Source organism: Thermobia domestica, chromosome 16 (assembly GCF_964235325.1).
Source record: "Thermobia domestica chromosome 16, izTheDome1.hap1.1, whole genome shotgun sequence".
Lineage (NCBI taxonomy): Eukaryota > Metazoa > Arthropoda > Insecta > Zygentoma > Lepismatidae > Thermobia > Thermobia domestica.
Window position 1 is genome coordinate 184,433,887 of NC_137469.1, and position 16,884 is coordinate 184,450,770.

General features: G+C 36.1%; 1 protein-coding gene across 1 annotated transcript in view; it reads left to right on the forward strand.

Moving 5' to 3' along the window:
* Nucleotides 1-16,884, forward strand: part of conv (insulin like growth factor binding protein acid labile subunit convoluted) — a 180,597-nt gene that overhangs the window by 87,633 nt on the left and 76,080 nt on the right. The window lies entirely within an intron of this gene.

The window sequence follows — 16,884 nt, forward strand, 5'->3', positions numbered from 1 at the left end:
TTAATTCGCCAGATGATGGAAATGATGCATGAAAAATTTTCTAATATGAACGAAAAATTCACTAACATGGAAGTTAAAATAGATCAGAATAGTGCAGATCTGAGGCGTGAGATAAATCAGAAAATAGATCAGAATAGTGCAGATCTGAGGCGTGAGATAAATCAGAAGTTAGATCAGAATAGTGCAGATCTGAGGCGTGAGAATGCAGAAATGAGACGTGAAATAAATGAAAAGTTTGATACCTCGAAACGAGAGACCGATGCTCGATTCGAGGTACTAAACAATAAATTTGACCAGATCTGTTTAGACTTTGCTTCTTCGATTAGCAAATTGAAAGAGCAATCGTTTACTGAACTAGAGCAGGTTAGATACCAGGCCCAACAGTCTACCGAGCAGCTCAGAGACGAAACAAATAAAAAATTAAATGAAATAGATGTAAGGTTTGAGAGTACAAACAAAAGATTTGGTGACATCGAACAAAAGGTTGAACAGCAGCAGGCTGAAATAAGTAAATTAAATGTTGTAATATCTAACCTATCAATAGAAACCAAACTAGAGTCGGTTGATCAAAGAATTAGTCAAATTCAAACCGAAGTAGACAGTCTTAAGAGGAATATTACTAAATTGGAATTCGTCAAGTCTGATATCTCCTATCCTTTTCCTGATGGCGATTCTCCAGGGAAAATTTTCCCAGAAACAAGTAACGTCCTCCCGGGAAAGAGTCAAGTGTTGCCTGATGCACGGGACACAGCAATGTATTGTCCCCCGCATCAGCCAACTTCGAAATCATGGTTGAGTAATTTCGATGTACCGATGCAGTCGAGTGTTGTGACTACAACAGTCACTAGCGTAAATGCTCACTCTACCTTTGGAATGGTACAATCTTACAGCGTGCTGCCAGGAGGGGAAAGGAGATGTGCCGGACCGTCGGTTACTGCCGTGGTGGGTCCTAAGTTCGAACCTCACATGGTCAATACTAATTATAAAACCTCTCTTGGTCATATGGGAGCGTTCAGTTCGGTGACCACTCCGTCGGTGGCAAATCCGGTGACAACCCCAACCGCTCAGGATAACGCGTTGATTCCACTAGATTCTTTTCCTGCCCCGTATAGTATGAGCTCTAAAGTTTCCCTCCGGGATATTGAACGTTTTCCCACTTTCGATGGGAACATTGCTAACGGGTTACCTCGAGTTTTCCTGCGAAGATTGCAGCAATATCTAGATATGTACAAACTTACTGATGGGGAACGCCTACAAATAGTCGAAAAATGTTTGATCGCCGCTTCGGGCGCATGGTTTGCCTCGGTTAAATACCAAATCCGGACGTTCAGTGATTTTTTGATTCTTTTCAAAGAAGAGTATTGTAATGAGCACATCGAGCGGCTCCAAAAGAGAAACTTACAATCACTCCGGTATGATCGCTCCAAGTATGGGTCCCTCTTGGACTATGCTTGGAAAATCATCGAACTATATTATCAGATAGCTGAACATCCCTCTCAGGCCGAACTGGTAGATATTATAGTTAACGCTCTTCCACCCGATGAGTCCCGGGCCATAGCGTCCCACTTGTGCCAAACGGTGCGAGAAGTCACCTCACGTTTAGCTGCCTTGTGCGGCAAGGAAGTTGGTGGTCCACCAAAACGATACTTCGCCCGACAGGCAAAGATTCTAAAACCGACGAAGACGAAGGTAACGGCAAGTTGCCAGACAGATTTCCTGAGTTATACCCAAGCTGGATCTCGTTATCCTAGTGGGTACGGCTCAGAAAACAACAATAATGGCCGGCGACTATTTAGGAATCGGCCCATGTTCAACAATCGCCGGAGTTATCGTCCCTATGACCGTACCAACATGGCATCGAACCCGGACAGGGGCGATAACACCAGGAGGAATTTTAACAGGACGTACGGAAGAAGGGAGAACGGTAATAGTCAGGGCAATAATAATAACAATAATAGTAACAATAATGTAAATCGACCCCAGAATTCGGTCCCTTCGCAAGTGCGTGGTAACGGTGAGCCTAGAACAATATTAAATGGAAGTGATAGTCGAGAAACTAGATCCTAATGTCATCTGATATGCTAGTCGGCGAGTGAAGCCTTACGAGTTGTATCTGTCGATTTCTCAGTTGTAACTTCTGTCCGTTCTATTGCTATATGAACACTACTGAAAAAAAAAAGTATCGGAACTCACAATTTTCGAAATTTAAAGATTTTCAATTGTACAGAAGATAAACGTAGTGAATTACTCGCGCAATACCCCAAGTAGATATAATATACTGTCCTAGTGAGACTGGTAACGTTTGAATGGGATGAATGAGTGTGTTAATTTAACAAGCATCAGTAGTTAGTATTCCCAATTAGCAAAATTTTGTTATTCTAACAAAATTTTGTTAATGGGCCGGGGAAAACTGTAATGTACCATTACAGTTGAAAGTAATGGCAATTTTTTTTACGCACCCTGTACCTAGTAATTTTTTTTTCAATTTCGGTTTAGTTACACAATTTATTTACTCTCTTTACTTCGAATTAAATATAATGAATCCAAAGGTTTCATTAGTAACCATATTCCCACTGAATAATATATTTTATTTATATTTTGATTAAGTGTAAATCCCATTTTCGGATATACAAGTTGAAAAGTTACAAGGTTTACCATTCTGACGTCATACCGAAACATAGTTCCGTCATTGGATATAAATTTTCTTAATTTCAGACCAATGTAGAATTTAGTCAGGTACCTAATCTTTCCCTCACCCCCTCTCACTAGTCCATAGTCACTTTCAGATCCGGTTATATCTGGATTTGCCAAATTTCTATTTGCTTTGTAATTTCCGCGGCTAAAGTTTTCGTTCTGATTGGAGGAATTCTCCTACCTCTGGCGTTTTCGGCGCAATGTGATCAGAATAATCGAAGACACACTAGCAGGAGCAGCTTGTGATTTTCTTGCCAAATATTTTTCGGGAAGGATTCGAATTTCCAAGGACAACTAAGGTAACATATAATGTAATTCAATAGTTAAAGATTTACAACGGAATAGGAGCCCGGAAAATCCACAAATTTTGGTAAAGAAGCTGCAATTCAGTGAAATAAGGAATGGTGTTTACATGACGCCATGATATCATCATTTTAGAACAAATATAGTGGAAGTGTGATTCTACCCTCCTCTTCTTTCAAACCATAGATTCAGTTAGGGATTAGGGAAATTACGACCTGTTTAGTGCATGTTGTTCGTGTATTAGGTAGATGTGATTTTTTTTTATTTTACAGTAAGTGCATGTACGTAGTAGGTTTGATAGTTGTAATGTAAATAATCATAATGGCAGCTTAAGTTAGCTTAAAAGGGCTCCTATCCCCTTTTCCAAATTGAACCAGTTCTAGCGGGGGAATGGGTTAGTTATTGTTTGTTTTAGGGCCTTTTCCCCTCTCAGGGGAAGGGTCCCTCCATAAACCTCGTTAAGGTGCCCCCAGGGCATCAATCTTTGGCAATAATTATGTAAACAATTGGTCAGGTCAATTGGACCTAGGGTTACCTTTTCTCATTTTGCCCCCCCTTTAAGTTAAATAGAGCCAACTGTATATACCAACAAGGGAGTATTTTTCCTCAACATGCATGTAATTAAATGGTGCATGTTTGGTTTAGTTAGTTGTCTTTATGTATAGTACTAACAGTGGTGTATGTAGTTAGTAGTTTTGTGTGAGTGTGTGAATTTTCGGTTAGGACAGTGTATAAATATGCGTTAATTTAGTACCATTTGTCTAACTCGAAGTATACTAAACCAGAGTAAATATTAAATTTCTGATTAATGAGTACAAGTATATATTTCAGTACACGGTAAATTATGCCTCCACCACAGCGCCATAGTGTCTGTTTTCGGTAGTCAATTGTTTGTTGACATTACGACATCGCATGACTTAGTGATCTAGATTGTTTGATTTTGGACATTTATTCTCAAATTACATCCCGTGGACATGGTTTTCGGTTCAGATGAGTATACATTCATATAAGATAGCATGAGATCTTACTATTTGGAAAATTACAGCTTGCTATGTCGTTTAGAACCCGAAATATCCATTAAAATAAAGAATGCCTATTTTCTTAATAGAAGTAAAGCCCATATGCTGTTACTGTTTGTTTCAAAATGTAGTATTAAATTCTCTTTTCCCGTGGCTGTAGAAAATTCCATTGTTGCTTTAGTTTTATCAGCAAATTGGAAATAGATTAATCGTTGACAATTTAACTTTCAGTGAATACACGTATGATTTTTTTTTTTAAAAACTGCGAAGTAAATACAATTTGGGTGCTTCGAAACAAGGAGTACGTGGTTCGATGAATGTTATTGTGTAGTAGTTTGAGCGTGATAGATTGTGATAATTATATATATTTATTACTGTGTAATGTAAATATGTGTATGGCCTGCGTGTAAAATGTATGAAATAGGGTGTCTATAAAATATTACTTCGCGCGAAAATTAGTAGATAATGAATGAATGTAATGATATATTAATAATATGATATAAAATATGAATGAGAGTATGACACCTACATTTAAATGGATAGGCCTAGTGTATGTTATATAGTGAAAATATGAATACGTTTACGAAAAAAAAAATCTCTCGCGTTTTGACTTCTACACCAGTACATTCATCCAACCGAGTTTGCTACTTGGATAGTAAATTGTAGTTGGGAATTGTGTGTTACTTCGTATTTAAGTACCTCATAGTAACAGCCCCGGATCTTAAGCCTTTCAATAGATAGGGTAGCATCATGTGGGAATTACTTCTAAAGGCTGACAAAAATGATAACTAAGAAAAGATAACTGCTATTTCCTGTGATCATTGAAAAGTACAGGTTTCGGTCATTTGTACCTTTAACATTCATAGCCTCTCCGAGATTTTTTTTCCGTTGCTTACCTTATTTATTTATTGTGCAGTGTTCATATAACTCAGTTCGGACTATCCGATTAAATCAACTGCTACTAAATTAATATTCATGTCATTAGCGTACCCGGACGTCGACCCCTAGTCCCCTTAAGTATTTTCATGTCTTTTCTTAGTTTAATTAGATGAGGGAAATTAACGACGTCCCAGACTGTGGCATGTCTGCGCGGGGTAGCCATCGGTGATGTTTGGGTTATTGAAATCACCGATCCAAAATTTAGTTTATGTAAATTTTTTTTTATTTTGGCAAACTCTAATTAGGGATATCTTAGCTATTACTCTAATTTCATTACTATTCTGGAATCTTCTAGTTTCCAAGAGGTCGGATGATTTTTTTTTCTCTTTTGAAATTCTAAATTAACGCCGTCTCTAACCTTCCGGAGGATTTTCGGGACCCTGCTGGTTTGGGCCGGATACGGGGATCGGATTTCAATCTTACAAGCAAATTCTTGTGGGATTGGGATCTGATGGACACAGAACTTGCATCCTTGGCAGCAGGGCGCTCCTTGAGTCTACGTATTTGAGTAGACCACCCTTTTGGCATGTTAAGAATATTTTGGCTATGGATTTTGTTGAGAGCGAAATTTGACTTTTATCTTTGTAGCGTTAGTTATTTCCCACTTAAGTCTTTGGCGCCCCTATTCTTCGTCTTCCTTCTTCTCTATCTCTCTCTCTGTCTTCATTACTTCGAGATTTTTTTTTTCAAATTTTTCAACCTCCCCCCCCCCGGTTTCTGAAACTCATGAAAACGTACAATATTCATATCACTTATTTCGATCGTATGTACTAACTGAGACATCGAGGGATGCAATTCGTGGAGGTATTGCAGCACATCTCAGGACCATTTTCGCGATATTTAATCCACCACGAGAGAAACTGACGAGAAGGTACACTATGCTTTCAGATTCCTAGAAACATTTGTTATTCATTGATCGTACAAATTATACCCATTGACGACTGATTTCTGGTTTTATTTCTATTGATTGGTCATATAGTGTGTATGTATTAGTAGTTTGGGCCCACTAGTTTCGAATAACATTGATTTTTTTTCTGTATATACATCTATATATGTGCTTACATAGTTTTAAAAGTTACGTGCCTGCTTTATTCGTTGTATTTCCACCTCTTATGTCAACTTACTAAATAACACCAACTATTTTTTTTTATACGCGGATCTTTAGTAAATTGAGAATGATTATTGATTATCGGGTTTATATATATAAAGTACAATGTTGCAACCTTATGATGGAAAAAAGTGAATTTTGATAGTCAGGGTTTTTGTTTTGTTTTTGAGCCAATAAAATATGAATACTTATCGAATATAAAAAGGTTATGTAGATATTAAATGTCGACGAAATATTAAGATGGATATTAAAATGAAATTTATTATATTGAGTTATATGAATATATATATATATGTGAGTATGTATGTAGAGGGCTCGGTATTTACCCTGGTTGTTTTAGGTTGCCATAGATTTTTGACACCCGATATTAACTAACTATTTGTGATATACAGTATTACCGCGTAAATTGTAATAAATGACATTTTGTTGAGTTGTTATTGATGTTTGTGACTATTAAAGTTAAATATCATGTTAAATACTGCATGTAAATAAAACAAGTAGCAGGTCGTAAGAAAAGTAAAAATAACCCTAATCCTTATCCAAATTTGATTTGCGAGATCGTAGTGAAATCAGTAAGCTACGAAACAGTGTGCCCCTCCAACGAATTCTTCTATCAGTAAACTATGAAACAAATCCTTCCCCTACGATCGGAAACCTAACTATTCAGTGACTAGAATCTTTTGACTACACGATCTATACTAGAAAAAAAAATAGTGATCTTAAATTCAACGAACTGAAATTAGGTTAATAATTTAGTAATGTGAATACAGGAATATGGAAATATGTTCCCAATGTTTGGGACTGGACTCGATATTTTAAATCTCGATAAACTTTGAAATTTTATATCAAGTGCGTCAAGTGACGAAATGAGAAATATAAATATATATGTGATATGAAGCAACTATTTGTCTATAGTTAAAACAAAAAACGATTAAATACTCTCATGGACACAAATCACAGTGCGTAAAGAGAGTTAAAAAAGGAGTTACTATCGACGTGAGAACAAAGACTCATAAAATTGTCGAAATGTCTCCTCTTGGGACAGAGACTCAATAAAATGCTACTAAAGTGTTTTTTTTTAAAGAATGATTAACCAATTATATTTTTTTTCTTTCTTTTTCCGCAATGATATGTATTCATTGCACTGAATCTTAAATATATTGACCTTTGAATTTTTTTTTCCTTTATTTTCTGTCTTTCGTTTTTTGTCGAATTTTTTTTTATGTAATCCAACTTTAATATATCTAGAAAGAGAAATGTGTTATTTGATTTTGTTGAAAGTAGCGGATTTCTGTGCATGCTTATGAAACATTCTTTTCATGTATTAAATTTTTTCCTGTTATGTCAAACTAAGTTTTCTTTTATTGAAATGTAATAAATGTCTATAGAAATGTAGTTAGGTTAGTTTAATTCAACTAAATACAACCCGAAGTATACATTGTCCTGTATGAATGTGTGTGTGAGTGAAATGTAGGTTTAGTATTAAGTGCACCAATTATTTTGACATATATGTGTGACTTATTATAATTAATGGTAGTTGGCAATTAAAGTCATTGAATGTCAATACTAACTTAATTTAAGTTGGCTCTATGAAGGAAGTAAAAAGGACCGAAGTAGCCTGAACAAATGATCATCATGGGAGAACTGTGAAAGTCAAAATCTTCGACAAATATGTGATACTCTGATTTTTTTTTCTTTCCCTCTGTGGTCGTTTCTAACATGCCATCAACTTCGTCGTTCATTTTTCAAATATTGGATATTAGTCTAGAACTTCTGGAAATGTTGAATAAACGGTAAAATTGAACTTTCTCATATATCTCAGAGCTAGATTGGGATAATTCGGTAGTTGGGGTTAAATGGATCTAGGTCGGGGATGTATGGGTTAACATGTGTCTACCTTTGATTACCTTAATACCAAATATTCACCCAATAGCTATTGGAAATGATCCCAATTCGATAATTATTCACTTTCCTTTACCATATTTCTCGAAATATCCAGTAACGGTTTCCTCTTTATCACCTTCTTACTTTACCTCTTTCCTCTTCTATCTTCCTTTTCCTTTCTTCATCATCTTCTATTTTTTAAATAAAACTGAAAAGGGGGTCGTGACTGGGAATTCTATATGTAATAAACACGGTCATGTATTTATTTATTTTATTTTATTTTCTTTAGAAGTCCGATAAAAAGTTTTCTCGTTTCGATCGAACCTAGTATGTTCGAAATTAAGAAATGGATATTATATTCCAATATAATTAGACATAAGCTGATAGCTTCATGAATATCCCCACCAGGGGTGAAGGGTTCCCACTCACGACTTATTCCATGCATCGCATTTGTTACAGAGATTTCTTTCTTTTCTTCTTTCATGCCCCTTATCAGTTTTAGATTGACGAGCGGTGACAGGATTCGTTGTTATGGAAACGGTGGTTTCTCTGGCAACGGCCCCCCCTTTTTTTCATGTTCAGCAAATCGTCAAAGAAATCTTTCCATCCATTTAAGATGCTATCCGTATCAGTGAGAACTGTTCCGTCAGCTTTCTTTAATATATAAGCACGAGGTTGATAACCTTTCTTAAATTCGTTGATCCCCTTATACATATCCCGAATGTTTTTATTTTTACTATTATCTTCAAGTTTGTTAATTTTAGCTTTCAAAAAATCGCGTTTCTTTGTTCTATAAGTTTTGGAATTTTCCCGCCTGATGTCTACGAAATTTTGTGTAGTTATTTCATTCGGATTTTGTAGCCAACGTAGTTTTGCCTGTTTTCTCTTCTCTGCTAGTTTAATGCATTCCTGGTCGAACCATGGTTTGTTCCTACGTATTTCCGCCTGTCCCAATTTTTCTTTTGCTGAAATTTTAATGCTATCTCTAATTTTAATCCAACTATCCTCAACACTAGTGCACTCCGAATCTTCTAAAGCCGAGAATCTATTCGAAACTTCAATCTGGTATTTCTCTCTTACCTGGCTCTCATCTAATTTCTGTAAATTAAATCTCTCCGTTTTCGGACATTGAATATTTCCTTTATTCAACGATAATCTCTCTCGTATTATCGCTGCTACCAGGTAGTGATCAGTGTCACAGTCAGCTCTACTAAACTACCGGACATCAATTATGCTAGATTGCCTTCTTCTATCTACTAAAACGTGATCAATTTGATTGTGTTTTTCCGTCTGGTGAGGTCCAAGTATATTTATGAACGTCGCGATGTGGGAATTTTGTACTCTTCACGATTAGATTTTTGGATGTTGCAAAGTTCGAGTCTAACACCGTTGTCATTACTTTCCTTATGCAGGCTTTCGTTCCCTATAATCGGTTTGAAAATATCCTCTCGTCCTACCTTCGCATTGAAATCCCCTCATAGAATTTTCATATGGTGTCGTGGGAGTTGGTCAAATATCCGTTCCACTTCTTCGTAAAAACTGTCTTTTATATCGTCATCCTTATCTTCTGTTGGGGCATGTACATTTAAAACAATAATATCACCCTACCGTCCCTTAAGAGTAATAAAAGAAAGTCTGTCAGTTACAAATTCAACCCGTTTAATTGCTGGTAATATTCGTTTGTAAACGAAAAATCCTTTTCCCAATTGATGGTTTTTATTTCCTTCCCCGTAAAAGAACGTAAAATTTCCGGAATTAACAGATCCATTTCCTTCCCACCTAACTTCCTGAACTCCTACTAGGTCCATCCTGTATTTCTCTAACTCACTCGTTACGGATGTTAACGCGCGTGTCCTATAAAGCCTTCTAATATTCCATGTTCCAAATCTCATGTCCATTTTCTTTTGCTGAGGTTGTGTCAAGTTATGAGTCCTTGTCCAAGGCTTCTGTGAATGTTTCTGAACAAGTGCTTCTTTTACAGGATGAGGTTGTTAACCTTACCCAAACCCCCCAAGCTGGAGGACCACTCCTAGTCGTCCGTCCGCGACTGCTTATTCAGTATATTCGCAGCTAACCTCTATATCTAGAGGTCTTCTTGATCCGCAACCTGAGGACGCGCCATGTTGTGGTGACAGGAACCCACGTTACACGGCTATATTATAATAAATATATATTAATGTCATAATCCACTCATCTTTACTTTTTATTTATTTATTTATTTATTTATTATATTGGTAAGAAACGTTTGTGGGAGTTGTAACTGCAGCCCTCAGAAGAAGTCTCAGAACCCGGAAAGGATAGTTTGTTTTTCTTCGCATTGTTATTCTTTACTGTTTGTAATTTATGTTTTAGATTGAGATGGTTCACACAAATAAATGTCCTTGTTTTCACATATGTTTCTACTATATTTTGGGTTTAGTTCGGGATATTTTGAACTTATTTCTGCACATAAAGATTCTATAATACTTTTGCACATCGAAATTCTAGAGAGGAGAATAGTAGCAAATATCTCAAAATCCAAGATACTTTGAAGCCACTTCGCAGTGGCGGATCTAGCCCTTCCAGTTTTTTAAGTGACAATAATAATTTGAACTATTACCGTAAATACGCGCGTAATTTTCGCCCTCGCATAATTTTCGCATCCCAATTTTGAAGGGCATTTTCTGTATATTTTATTTTCCTCGCGTAATTTGCGCACGCGGAAACTTTTTGTGAAACAGCATTTTTCCAGGAATCAATTAAGGTAGCTAATGAACAATTGGCAACGCAGCAAAGCCATTGTTGTAAGGTAAAAAGCCACACGACTTCTTAATCAATTTTTTAATGTTATTTTTCTACAAATTTAAAATTAGTTGTTTGTTGTCAATTCTTGCTACAAAGAAAATGTGTACCGGTATTTTCGTGTTATTTTGACTGAGGAAAAAAATTAGGTGATGTTCACTGATGTGCATTAATTTACTCACCCTTGTTTCAAACCAACTTTTTTCGTCTAAAAAAGTGCGAAAATTACGCGAGTAAATACGATATTTATATATTTTTGAAAGTTTATAGTAAACTCATGGTGTACACTGAGAAAAAAAGTATGTGTGACGTAAGTAAAATCGTGTAAATCCTGTAGTTTTTGGACTTAACGTATACCAAACGTTCAACTCAAAACGCATGTTTTATAATACTTTCTGTATAAGTGTTCTATGTGTACGTACTTTCCGTATGAAACAATGTAGACGGTCAGGATCTCAAATACAAATGGACGTATATAACATATAGCTTACGAAGGTAACACATATATGTATGTAATATAAGGAAGACTGTTAGATATCAGACATCCTGCAATGGCATGATGTAACACCTATAAGGGCAGTGCCTATGTAGCGTATGGATAACGTATGCTTCGTACTGATTTCTGTACTAAGCAAGAAGATTCCGCATATTTGTACAATATACCGCTGTTTGGAGAACGGATTTTTCTCAGTGTACCTATCATAATCTGGGCTCTGTCTGCCCCCCCCCCCCCCAGTTTTTAGCTTCTAGATATGCCACTGTCACCTCGTTGATGAAACTGTAAGTTCTTTCCAGGAGATAATGGTTATCCCATCTCCGTATTTGTTTATTGACATTTCTTGTGGCGTATCCAACGAATTGCCAATGCCACGACACTTAATAGCAATATACCCAACCAAGTATTTCACAGCATCTGATGGAGTTCCTCATTGTTGTTAATGTAAGCTGTGCAGTATTCCTCATTTAACAATTTGACTTCTACATCCTCCTGCACTTGTACAGATGAAGCGTCGTTCACAAATCAATACCTAGTTTACTTGTAATAAAATTTAAAAAGGTTTCTTCCTAGTCTTGTTCTAGCAAAGGAACATTGAAGGAGCAGCAATTCGTTCTGAACCGAAATAAGCTCGTGCCTGAAAGAGATTAGAGAGCGCGAGCTACAAGGAACTTAGTGCGAGGCTCATTGAAGAATGTGAGACTGAGACCGAGTAATCGCGAGCCTTATTGAAGGATATGAGCCCGAGGCCAAATAAGCATGAGTTTCAACGAGAGTACACACAGAGCCCGAAACGACTCAAAAAAAAAAAAAAAAAAAAAAAAATGCATGTCTCCAAATTTGGACACACTTTAATGTGTACAAATGAATTGCCTTCCAATGGTGGACATAAGGAAATATGTCGATTTTTTTGACATTACGGATATGTCCGCCATGAACATTAAAAAATGTGAGCAACTATAGTATGTCAAAATGCTCTACTGTCTTGTTTTCATTAGTTTTGACGGATTAGTATGTTATAAGTATGATTAGTATGTTATATATGTATATATAATGTTATGTTTTGATCATTGGGGCAATGTTTGAGATGGTATACTTGTACGTCAAAAATTTATACATATGCGCGGAAACGTGAGGCGGTTGTCGTTTGTCTCTGTTTTCAGTGTTACCAATGTAACACTGTCGCTTGATCTAGAAGTTTTTAAGGATATTTTTATCAAAAACATTTTTTTTATTTATCATTGTTAGAATAGAAAATTAGCACCTTTCAAATGTCTAGTGACTAAACTATCATTATTTCCACTAAAATTAATATTTCTAGCGTCTTCTTTCACTGTGTTTAGTGACAGTATTATTCACGTTGTTGGCAGTGTGTTTAGTATCATTACGACATGTGTGTGTGCCCTATTACGGACAGGCTTGACATATATTTTTATGCCATATCAACATATTTTGGGCTCTGTGTGTAATGATCGAGAACCCACTAAAGATAATGAACCGGAGCCCTCATTAGTGAAAACCGCACTGGTGTCAGTGAGCTCGAGCCCTTTTGATAGTAGCGAAATCGAGCCCAGTTGACGAAAGTAAGCCAGTCCGAGTGAGCACGAGTCCAATTCAGATTAGAAAGCTCGAACTCTAGCAAACGCGTGCCCGCAGATTTGAGAGCGCGAGCTCCAAGGATCCTAGTGAGTTCGAACCTCATTAAAGAACGTGAGTCTGAGATCAAACGAGAATAAATAGCGCGAACCCCGCTGAAAGTAATGAACCCGAGACCACATTAATGCATACTGGTATCAGTGAGCTCGAGTCCAGTTGATGGAAGAGAGCACGCGCGAGTAAGCACGAGTCTAATTAAAATAAGTAACCCCGAGCCTAAGTAATCGCGTGCTTGAAAGAGATTAGATTGCGCGATCTCCAATGAGCCTAGTGAGAGTGAGCCCGAGCTTGACTAAGAGCGAGCCTTAACGAAAATAGTGAGCGCTTGCCCCACTGAAGGTAATGAATAAATCAATGTAAGCCCCACTGACGTCATTGAGCAAGAGCCCATTGATAGTAGTGACTCCAATTCCAGTTCAGATTAGTGAGCTCGAGCCTCAGTGAGTGTAGTGAGCCTGAGCCCAATAAACGTGTACTGCAACGAAATTAGTGAGCGAGAGCCCCCAGCGGGCTAGTGAGTGAGATCCTCATTGGAGGACGTGATTCCCCCCCCCCCCCGAACCCCATTGAAAGTAATGAACACAAACCCGTAAGCTGCATATGGAAAAATTGTGAACGTTAAAGTGAATATTTAAATAAGAATAAACGCAATGAACACTATGGGCTTTATGCAGAGTCATTCTGACGCGTGATTAGTGCCACACTAAAGAGTTCGACTAACATTTGTTTTCTGCAGTACGTAGGCCTTAAGTATGACGCTAATCGTACATCAAAAGAATCTGCATAACTCTATATGTTCACATACGAATTTGAGCAAACATAACTTGCGCAAAAGAGAGCGGAATCAAGTTTGTCTCGGTTGTTTTCCATCTTCACCGAGTTACATGGACAAATACAGTGGAGTCTCGTTAATTCGAACTTGGATAATTTGAAATATTGGATAATTCTAACAGAAGTCCATTCCACTTGAAAACTGTATTGAAAACAATAGGAAAGAATCGTGGATAAATCGAACTTTTGAACCTATGTTTTGGATAATTCAAAGTAAATATATACAGTTGAAAAATTTTAATGTTGGACAGATGTAAACAGAGAAATCCAGTTTTAACGTGTTTTCAGTTATCCAGATGCAGCCATGGGGAAGAGTAATACAAAGGATGAATAGAAAATCTATGTAATGATAAAGATGAAGGTGAGTTCTGGAAGAAGTAAAGATAGAGAACGTGTGCCAATCTCATCTTGTTTCAGAATTGGTTCAAAATTTAAGACGAATTATTGATAAAGTCAACTAAATGTTATTAATATCGTATTCCACGCAATAGCCTACATGAAATTCAAGATTTATTGACCGTACAAAAACAAATTTAAGCAAATGAGGTTTACGACTTCTTAAAAGTAAGAACAGAATATTCAAATTGTTACTGGTGTTTAATTGTTTGGGCTATTCAATGTATGTTGTAGTGTTGTACGTAAATATATCTTCCATTGTACTCGTCGTTTGTTAGTTTGCGGTATTCGATCACGCAAATAATGGGCTGCTTTAAAGGTGGTCTACACCATATGAATATGTTTTTGATGCACAGTACTTTGGTTTGTTTGTTGTTATATATATGAAAATGAATGTTGTTGGATAATTCGAAGTTTTTTCGTGTCCCCTTGGACTTCGAATTAAAAAGAGTCCACTGTATAGAGCTATGGGCAAATCCTCTATATCTTGCTCTTTCCCCAGGATCGGCATTCATGGCTCGAGTTTATTTAAATTTCTTTCAAGCTTTTCAACTTCGTATGTTTGAAAAATAAATTATTTTGTCTTACCCGCTTATTTTTCTTCGTTCTTAACAATATTTATCTCCATACCAATTCGATATATGCGAAGAAGGGATTGCATGAGGGCGGAGCTTTTTGTGTTACATGTAGGGTAAGAAGTAGATATTATAAGTGTTTCATAATTTTTAGGTAAGAAATGAATACAAGGATTATTTACATTTATTCTGTCTACGCGTTTACACCAAGAAGCCCACTGCCGTTGTAAACTGTTTTGGTAAGAAGTGATATACATGTATTATAAAGAGTCTTGTTTTCTCAGTTTGGACTTTGAACAACAGCATAGTTATTGTTATTTTTATTCATTTTTGTCTCAATAACTATCTATTCTTCATAAATTTTATGCACCAATACCGCACACTATATATTCTACAATGTATTTGTTTCGCGCTCTCTTCTACGTGACGTCACGTCGCGCAAGAATTCGGGGTAATTTTTTTCTCTTGCTAGCAGAAAATGTGCTACCTGTAATACTCTGTATACATTGGTAAGAATATACGATAATACATTCACATTTCTGTTTTTCATTGTTTACAAAAATTGATATCAGTAAGTTCTATTTGTTCGGAAAATCAGATCACCCCTGTCCCTCACCACACCCTATCTTAAATTTGAAAAGGTAGAAATGGAGGGAAACATTTTCTGACACTCTGAGTGTAAGAATGACTTTCGAAACGAAAACAACTTCGCAATATTCTATTATGATCTATGTGTACGAGAATCCACTTGTTGAAAGAAAAGAATATAGCACGTTATACGGGATAATTATGCCTAGAAAACTATTGATAATCCAGCTTATGAACATTTTTTTTTCTTTTTAGGAATGGTCAAAAAATGGATCAAAATATTGCGATCTTGACCAATAGACGTCTAATTAGTTTTTAGATCAGGGTCCACAAAATTTTTGAACGGCCCCTAAATCGAGTTTTCGTATATTCTACGGAATAAGCACATCATAGTGAGTTGAATGATAGTTTGTGTTTGGCTACCGTATATGCAGCTCTCCTGATATAAGACCTACAAGAAAATTTTTGATTGAAATATGTTGGATCTTTTGATCCAAAAAAAGACAGAGAAAGAAAAGGTATAAAAACGTCTTTTTAAGAGACGAACACATCTACATTCTGCTTCAGAATTACTCTTTTAACTTATTGTGATATTTCTCTACTACGTATCTGCTTACACATGTTTAATGAATTATGACGAACGGGGTACAACCAAAATATACAGTATTTTGTGCGTATCTAGCATCGTAATCGCTGTACAATCCCAGAATTTTCATTACTTTTATTTTAAAAAATCCTATGTATTTATCTATAGATCACGATAAAGAGATACTTTCAAAGGTAATATCATATTAAGTTATTTCTCAAGTCCTTAATGGAAATTGTTCGAAAATACCATCAATACGGAAATAATTCCATCACCTAAGTTCTAATCACGTATAATACAAAAGTAAATTATTTATTAAATACCCAAATGTATTGATCGTTGTTACATAACGTATAAAACGTATCACCAATAATAAATAGCCAATGTAAATATAAAATTTGAAGATAAAGATTATTGTGAAAGTGAAATGAAATCTTTAAGTTTTACGTCCCACCATTATTATATGCCGGTTAGGCTAAAGGAGACGATGATGATGAGAAATGGATGAAACGGTGGAATGAAGAAAGTGGGAGAAAACGGGAGAACTCCGAGAAACCCCACATATACGATGTTTGTCCACCACAAAGTTCACTTGGTGCGAGCTAGATCGAACCAATGACCCCATGCAAAGATTATTGTGAGTATAAATATTATGTTAAAATACTTTTTTTTTTTTTAAATCTGTGAAAGCAAAAGTACTGGAAATTTTAACCAGCCTGAACGGACAATCTTCCATGTAGGGAACATTCCTTTGTTATATAACCTATATTCTTTCTTCTTCTGTGTGTTACTGTAAGAGTTTCAACAAGAAATTATATCATGAAAACATCTTCAAATTAAGAGGGGCTGAATGAGATGGATTGTTGTATATGAAAAGTGAAATATACAGTAAAAACCTGTAGAGTTGTCTACATATTTAATTTCACTATCATTTCAGGAAGCATGTTATTGTTATCGGAAACTTTAGTTTCCATCGAAAGAAAGAAATTCTAATATTAGGTTTAGACTTTAACTGTGCACTACTCAAA